Raw genomic sequence first — 6,000 nt, 5'->3', positions numbered from 1 at the left:
AATACAGAAAATAAACTGCCAGTTTAGAATATTGCATTATAATAACTTGGTATATTTGAAAGACAGTAATGTACGAAATGAGAAAATTGCTCTCTGGTAGTTATTCCACTTCACAGACACGTTTCTAGAATTTTTAGGCAATGTGTTAGGAGGAAAGATAATTTGAGGGTATGGAAGTATTACTTCTATGAGATCACACTTAAAATTATTTTTACTGTATTATGTGAACAACATCCAGTTGTTTTCTTAGGGAAGATTTGAAATTCCTTCTTTGGGTTTAAAAAATAATTCATAAATGTAAGATTGGGTGAACAATTAGGCTGATTAGTTAAAATACATATTTCTTTCTAAAACTAATTAACCATTCACAAGAATATAATATGATGAAAAAGACTTGGTTTTTAAGAATTCAAAGCCGTAAAAGTAAAGGGCAGAGAGACAAGGAGAACTGATGTAGAAAATGGACTAATTCCTTGCATAATTAAACAAAATTAACTCTTTCATAAAGATTCAAGATTGCTAATTAATACTCAAACTTCAACTTTTCAACATTTGCCCTTGCAATCACTTATCTTCTATCATATTCTCTGTGATCTCTCTCTCAAGAGGTTTCTTCCTCTTTGCCTTCAAACAAGCAGTTTGCTCTATCTTGACACAAGAGAACAAAACAAAACAAAAAATTTCTAGCTCGACCTCGCTATTCCTGCAAGGCGCCCCTTTGTATTTATTGCTCACTCCTTTGCTGCCAAAATTATCTTTCCAAAGTCACTGCTACACTCTTCGTTCTTAAAATATTTAACATTAAGGAAAAGCACCTAGCTTATAGCTGGTAGTCAAATACTTGTACCTTTTTTCCTTTGCATAAATTCCAAGGTTTATTTTCAGAGTCTTTGGTTCCTTTGATCTCTCCATAATAGTTAATACTATATAATTCCATCCAGTTGAATGTCCCTCTTCAGGTTTTCCATGTTCTCTCTCTGATCAGATTTCTGTGTTACACTGGTATTTGTCTCCATTCGTAAGCCACAAACCACACTGTTCTCTCTTTGACCACACTTGCCTTGACTTCTTTGATGACTTATCTTTTTCTTCCCACTCTTTCCCCTTGATGAGCTCATCCACTAGGCTACAACCCATGCTCTAAGATGTAAAAGATGTTCAACTCTGTATTGCAACTTCTAATCTCCTTAACATACTCCATTTAAAGAAAAAATGTCAAATTGTTTGTTAGATATTTCCAGTTGGATGTCCTACTGTTAGCTCAAAATCAGTATTTTTCAAATTCGCTTAATCATATTTGATGCTAAACCAGCTGCATTAACTCCCACTTCCTCTTGGCATCAGTATGATTCTCATCACTTAAAGTCAAAACTCTTGTTTCACACTTGAATTTTTTTCCCCTTATTTATTTTTTTGGTTTATTAGGAAGCCTAATCAGTCTCCAGATTCAGTAAGGCTTTTCTTAAAAAATGTCTCTAGTTGCTATTTCATCATTTTCATAATTTCTTTTCTTTTTTTTTGAGATGGAGTCTCACTCTGTTACCAGGCTGGAGTGCAGTGGCACGATCTTGGCTCACTGCAACCGCTGCCTCCCGGGTCCAAGCGATTCTCCTGCTTCAGCCTCCTGAGTTGCTGGGACTACAGGCACGCGCCACCACACCCAGCTAATTTTTGTATTTTTCGTAGAGATAGGGTTTCACCATGTTGGCCAGGATGGTCTGTATCTCTTGACCTCGTGTTCTGCCCACCTCGATCCCCCAAAGTGCTGGGATTACAGGCGTGAGCCACCACGCCCAGCCCATTTTCATAACTTCTATAGCCAACACAAATATTACTATCTTTTCCGTATCTTTTTGGATTACAGTGATACTTGGCAAATAGGAGACACATTTTGATTTTAATTATCTGTGCATAGAAGAATATCACATTAGAATTCACCTTTAAAAAACAGTTTCTTTCAAGAGTTGTGCCAAAAACTTGCTTTGGAATCACAAAAGGTATCCTTAGCTTTCATCATCCACCAAAGATATAGGAGTTCTTCTATAGTAGGGTAAGACCACCTTTGGCTGACAGAGGCCTGCATTTCTCAGAAGAGTAACAATGTCGTGTTTGTAGAATTTAAAATGAAAAGCTGCCCAACACCCTGGGGAGGGAAAGGAAAAGTGGCCTCTGAGTGGCTGACACTGAACCAATCCAGACCCCAAAGAACTGTGAGCCAAGAGCGACAGCACTGGAAACTCAAGTAAAACGTACCCTTACCCTTGTGTTGGCAGGGAGGGAATGGGCTTCTGCTTCCATGCTGAACCACCATGGCCTGGAGCTGGGTTATCAGGTCATTATTTAAGAAATGGGTTGGCATTGGCTTTGGAATTTAACAGAACCCAGCCTCCACAGATCTAACCACACAGTAATAAGAACCAGTGTACTAGAGTCCAGTATTTGCCCTTACTGGATGTGCAAATTGGGCTGCATGGATGCCAAAGGTTTTAGTCAATGAAGGGAGGGTTCTCAAGAAAAAGATATGTGACTATCTACTAATAAAGATACTAGGGACTCAAGATACAATGTGGAAAGTGAAAAAGATTTGATTGTATTTACATTTTGAGTTTTTAAGACTTTTTTTTTTTTTTTTTTTTTTTGAGACCGAGTCTCACTCTGTTGCCCAGGCTGGAATGCAATGGCACCATCTCGGCTCACTGCAATCTATGCATCCTGGGTTCAAACGATTCTCATGCACCGCCATGCATGCATGGCTAATTTTTGTAATTTTAGTAGAGACAGGGTTTTACCATGCTGCCTAGGCTGGTCTCGAACTCCTGACCTCAGGTGATCCACCCACTTTGGCCTCCCAAAGTGCTGGGATTACAGGTGTGAGCCACTGCATCTGACCAAGGCATTTTATACTAGTTTCATATGCAAGCATACTATAATTTATAGGCTACCACAAATTTACTCAGGATAGTCTCAGTTTAAACTTGTTATCCTGGTGTAATTTTGAATAGATTTCTCTTTAACAGTATCCTAGTTTGGATGATATATTATGTGGTCTCCCTTCCTATAAACCCCAAATTCTGGAGTATTGGGTTGAGGAGGGGCCTCTTACCTCCTATAATGAATTACTATTGGGAATTTGAGCCTCAGACACACACAAAAACTATGCATTTTTTGAAATACTTGACCAATTGACTTTCCCACGAAGACCACAAGGCTGCCTAGTATGTCCATTTTTATATGAACCAGAGAAGGGGCTTCCTCTACCCCTACACCTTCCCCTCAATGGGAATGTGGGATGTGCAACATCTGTTCTGCTGTGGTTATTCCACAGAAACAAGAGGGACAGGGTAGTTCTTTAGTGAAGGAACAGAATGCAGGCTCACTTGCAAAACAAAGCTCAGTGAATCTCAGACACGGACCAATTGGATTAGCTTTTCTCTCTCTTTTGGGTGCATCCAAGAATGTTGCTTTTGACGCATTTTTTTTTAATAGGAGAGGAAACTCTTACATGGACAACTCCCAAAATAAATGGTGTGACTTCTTCAGGCTATGGTTTTCTAACTGGTGTCTTTATTCCCCACATATCTCTTCTCTAGTACATTTTACACTTGATCACTGCAAACAAATGTGAATTCAGATGAACTTTCAAGGCCCATTGCTCTCTGGACTCTGACTCTGAATTTAACCTCATCTCTTTGATGAGGTAATACTTGACCAGGTCAAGTATTAACTTTGTTTCATTACAGAGCAATCTCAAATGTAATGGGCAATATGAATGACCGTGAGATCCACTGAAAATGAAGATTCTGATTCATGAGTCTGGGTTGGGGTCCAAGATTCTGTACCAGCTTCCAGGCGATGCATTTATTGCTGCGCCTCTGGGCCACATTTTTAGTATACATACTTTGTCATGCCTAGTTCAAAGTCTCAAGCTCAGTTTAAACCTTTTTTTTTTTCACGATGTCCAAATTAAGAGTTGAAAAATTGTCTGGTTGTTCTTAATGACAGACTACTCATTTTGAAGCATATATTCTCTAGGAGTTCTATGTAAGTGTTTCATTATCATATGCTGTCATACCATAGACAGAAAACTCTTTTAGTGCATACATGGTTTTCTGTAACTTTTGCAGTCTCCAGTAGTGGGGTTACACTGCCTTGCACATGGTAGGGCAAAAATAAATATTCAGATTAATTAGTCTTGAGAGATGATTTCTAACTATTTTATCACATGATACCCCAAGATACTTTTTTTCTTTTTTTTTTTTTTTTGAGATGGAGTTTTGCTCTTGTTGCCCAGGCTGGAGTGCAATGGTGCAGTCTCGGCTTGCTGCAACCTTTACCTCTTGGGTTCAAGTGATTCTTCTGTCTCAGCCTCCCAAGTAGCTGAGATTACAGGCACATGCCACCATGCCTGGTTAGTTTTTGTATTTTTGGTAGAGACAAGTTTTCATCATATTGCTCAGGCCAGTCTGAAGCTCCTGACCTCAGGTGATCCATCCACCTTGACCTCCCAAAGTTCTGGGATTACAGGCATGAGCCACTGCACCTGGCCGACACTGAGATACACTTAAGTGTACAGTTTGGCAACAAGCAGATATTTTTTAAAAATTATAAAACATATTGAAGTTAGAAAATCTGACCCATCTGAAGAACATACTTATTTAAATTATGATGTTACAATGATAAAACAAGATGTAAAGGTCTTTGCTATATTAAAGGTGTTATAAACCTCAATAGATTTCAAGAACCCAGTTAGGGGAAAATATGTACATTGCTTTGATTATACTTGTTCTGGAAAATACACAAATCACAAAATTATTGGTTATCATCCTGACAATTATTTCTAAACTCATTTATGTAAAATTGATTTATTGGCCACAAATATAATAAACTGTTATGGGTAGAGTATATTCTCCCAGAGAGTTCCTATTAAAGAGTTTTGAAGCATTTCAAAAGATAGACGATCTACAGAAATAACATGCTGTAAACACTCCTCAGAACTTTAAAACAGAGTTGGAAACCTCCCACAGACATCAGGATGTAACAGCCTGTAGAAAGGCTGGTGGAAATTTTAGGAAAATAAAGGAATAAAATGGTCATAAATCTTGACTACAGACTGAATCCCAGTTTTCAAATGAATATATTGATTGAATCATCTCTAAAAATTCTCAAAGTAAGTCATATGTTCCTGAGTAAATTTTATGGATATATATGTTTCAAAATATGTGCTTTACCAAGGGTTTGCACTTGCCTTCAGCAGAAAAAAATATATGTCTGCAATAACTTTAACTTTTCCTCATGAAAATCCCATCACTTCTTTAGGATATCATGATTCAGGAAAGAAATTGAACGGACCATATATTTTCTAACCTCTACCTCATTCTCTATGGGATTTTTGATTCAATTTTGTTCATTTTCAAATTAATGAAATATTATTTGGGCATTCCCCACTTATCTTATCTTTGGTAGCATTGTTAAGAAAGAAACTGTTCTTACATAGATGTTCTTAAGATGTGTCTTACTCTGTTTTGTGTTGCTATAACAGAATACCACAAATTGGGACATTTATAAAAAATAGAAATTAAATTCTCACAGTTGTGGAGGCTGGGAAGTCTAATATCAAGGTGCCATCATCTGGCAAGGGCCCTCTGGCTGCATCGTCTCAGGCAGAAGGCTGTGGGGTAAGAGAACACATGTGTGAGAGAGAGGAAAGGGGCCAAACACATCCTTTTATTCGAAGTCCACTCTGATGATAACTAACATACTCCATAATAATGGCATTAGTTCATTCATAAGGACAGAGCTCTCATGATCTAATCACCTCTTTTTAAAATTATACTTTAATTTCCAGGGTACACGTACAGAATGTGCAGGTATACACGTGCCATGGTGGTTTGCTACATCCATCACCCTGTCATCTACATTAGGTATTTCTCCTAATGCTATTCCTCCCTCATTCCCCCACCTCTCGCTATCCGTCCCCTATCCCCCGACCCCTGACAGGCC

The 6,000-nt window shown here is 38.1% G+C and overlaps 1 long non-coding RNA gene across 1 annotated transcript in view; it reads right to left on the bottom strand.

The window, feature by feature from the left end:
• The window catches only part of LOC141584993 (uncharacterized), a 109,703-nt gene that overhangs the window by 97,900 nt on the left and 5,803 nt on the right, over positions 1–6,000 (bottom strand). Inside the window, exon 2 of the long non-coding RNA XR_012518273.1 lies at positions 5,588–5,668. This is a non-coding gene — a long non-coding RNA (uncharacterized LOC141584993). The remainder of the gene's footprint in view (positions 1–5,587; positions 5,669–6,000) is intronic.

The sequence above is a fragment of the Saimiri boliviensis genome, chromosome 7 (assembly GCF_048565385.1).
Source record: "Saimiri boliviensis isolate mSaiBol1 chromosome 7, mSaiBol1.pri, whole genome shotgun sequence".
NCBI lineage: Eukaryota > Metazoa > Chordata > Mammalia > Primates > Cebidae > Saimiri > Saimiri boliviensis.
Note: the sequence above shows the minus strand (reverse complement) of the source record. Positions and strands in the feature narration are given on the sequence as shown.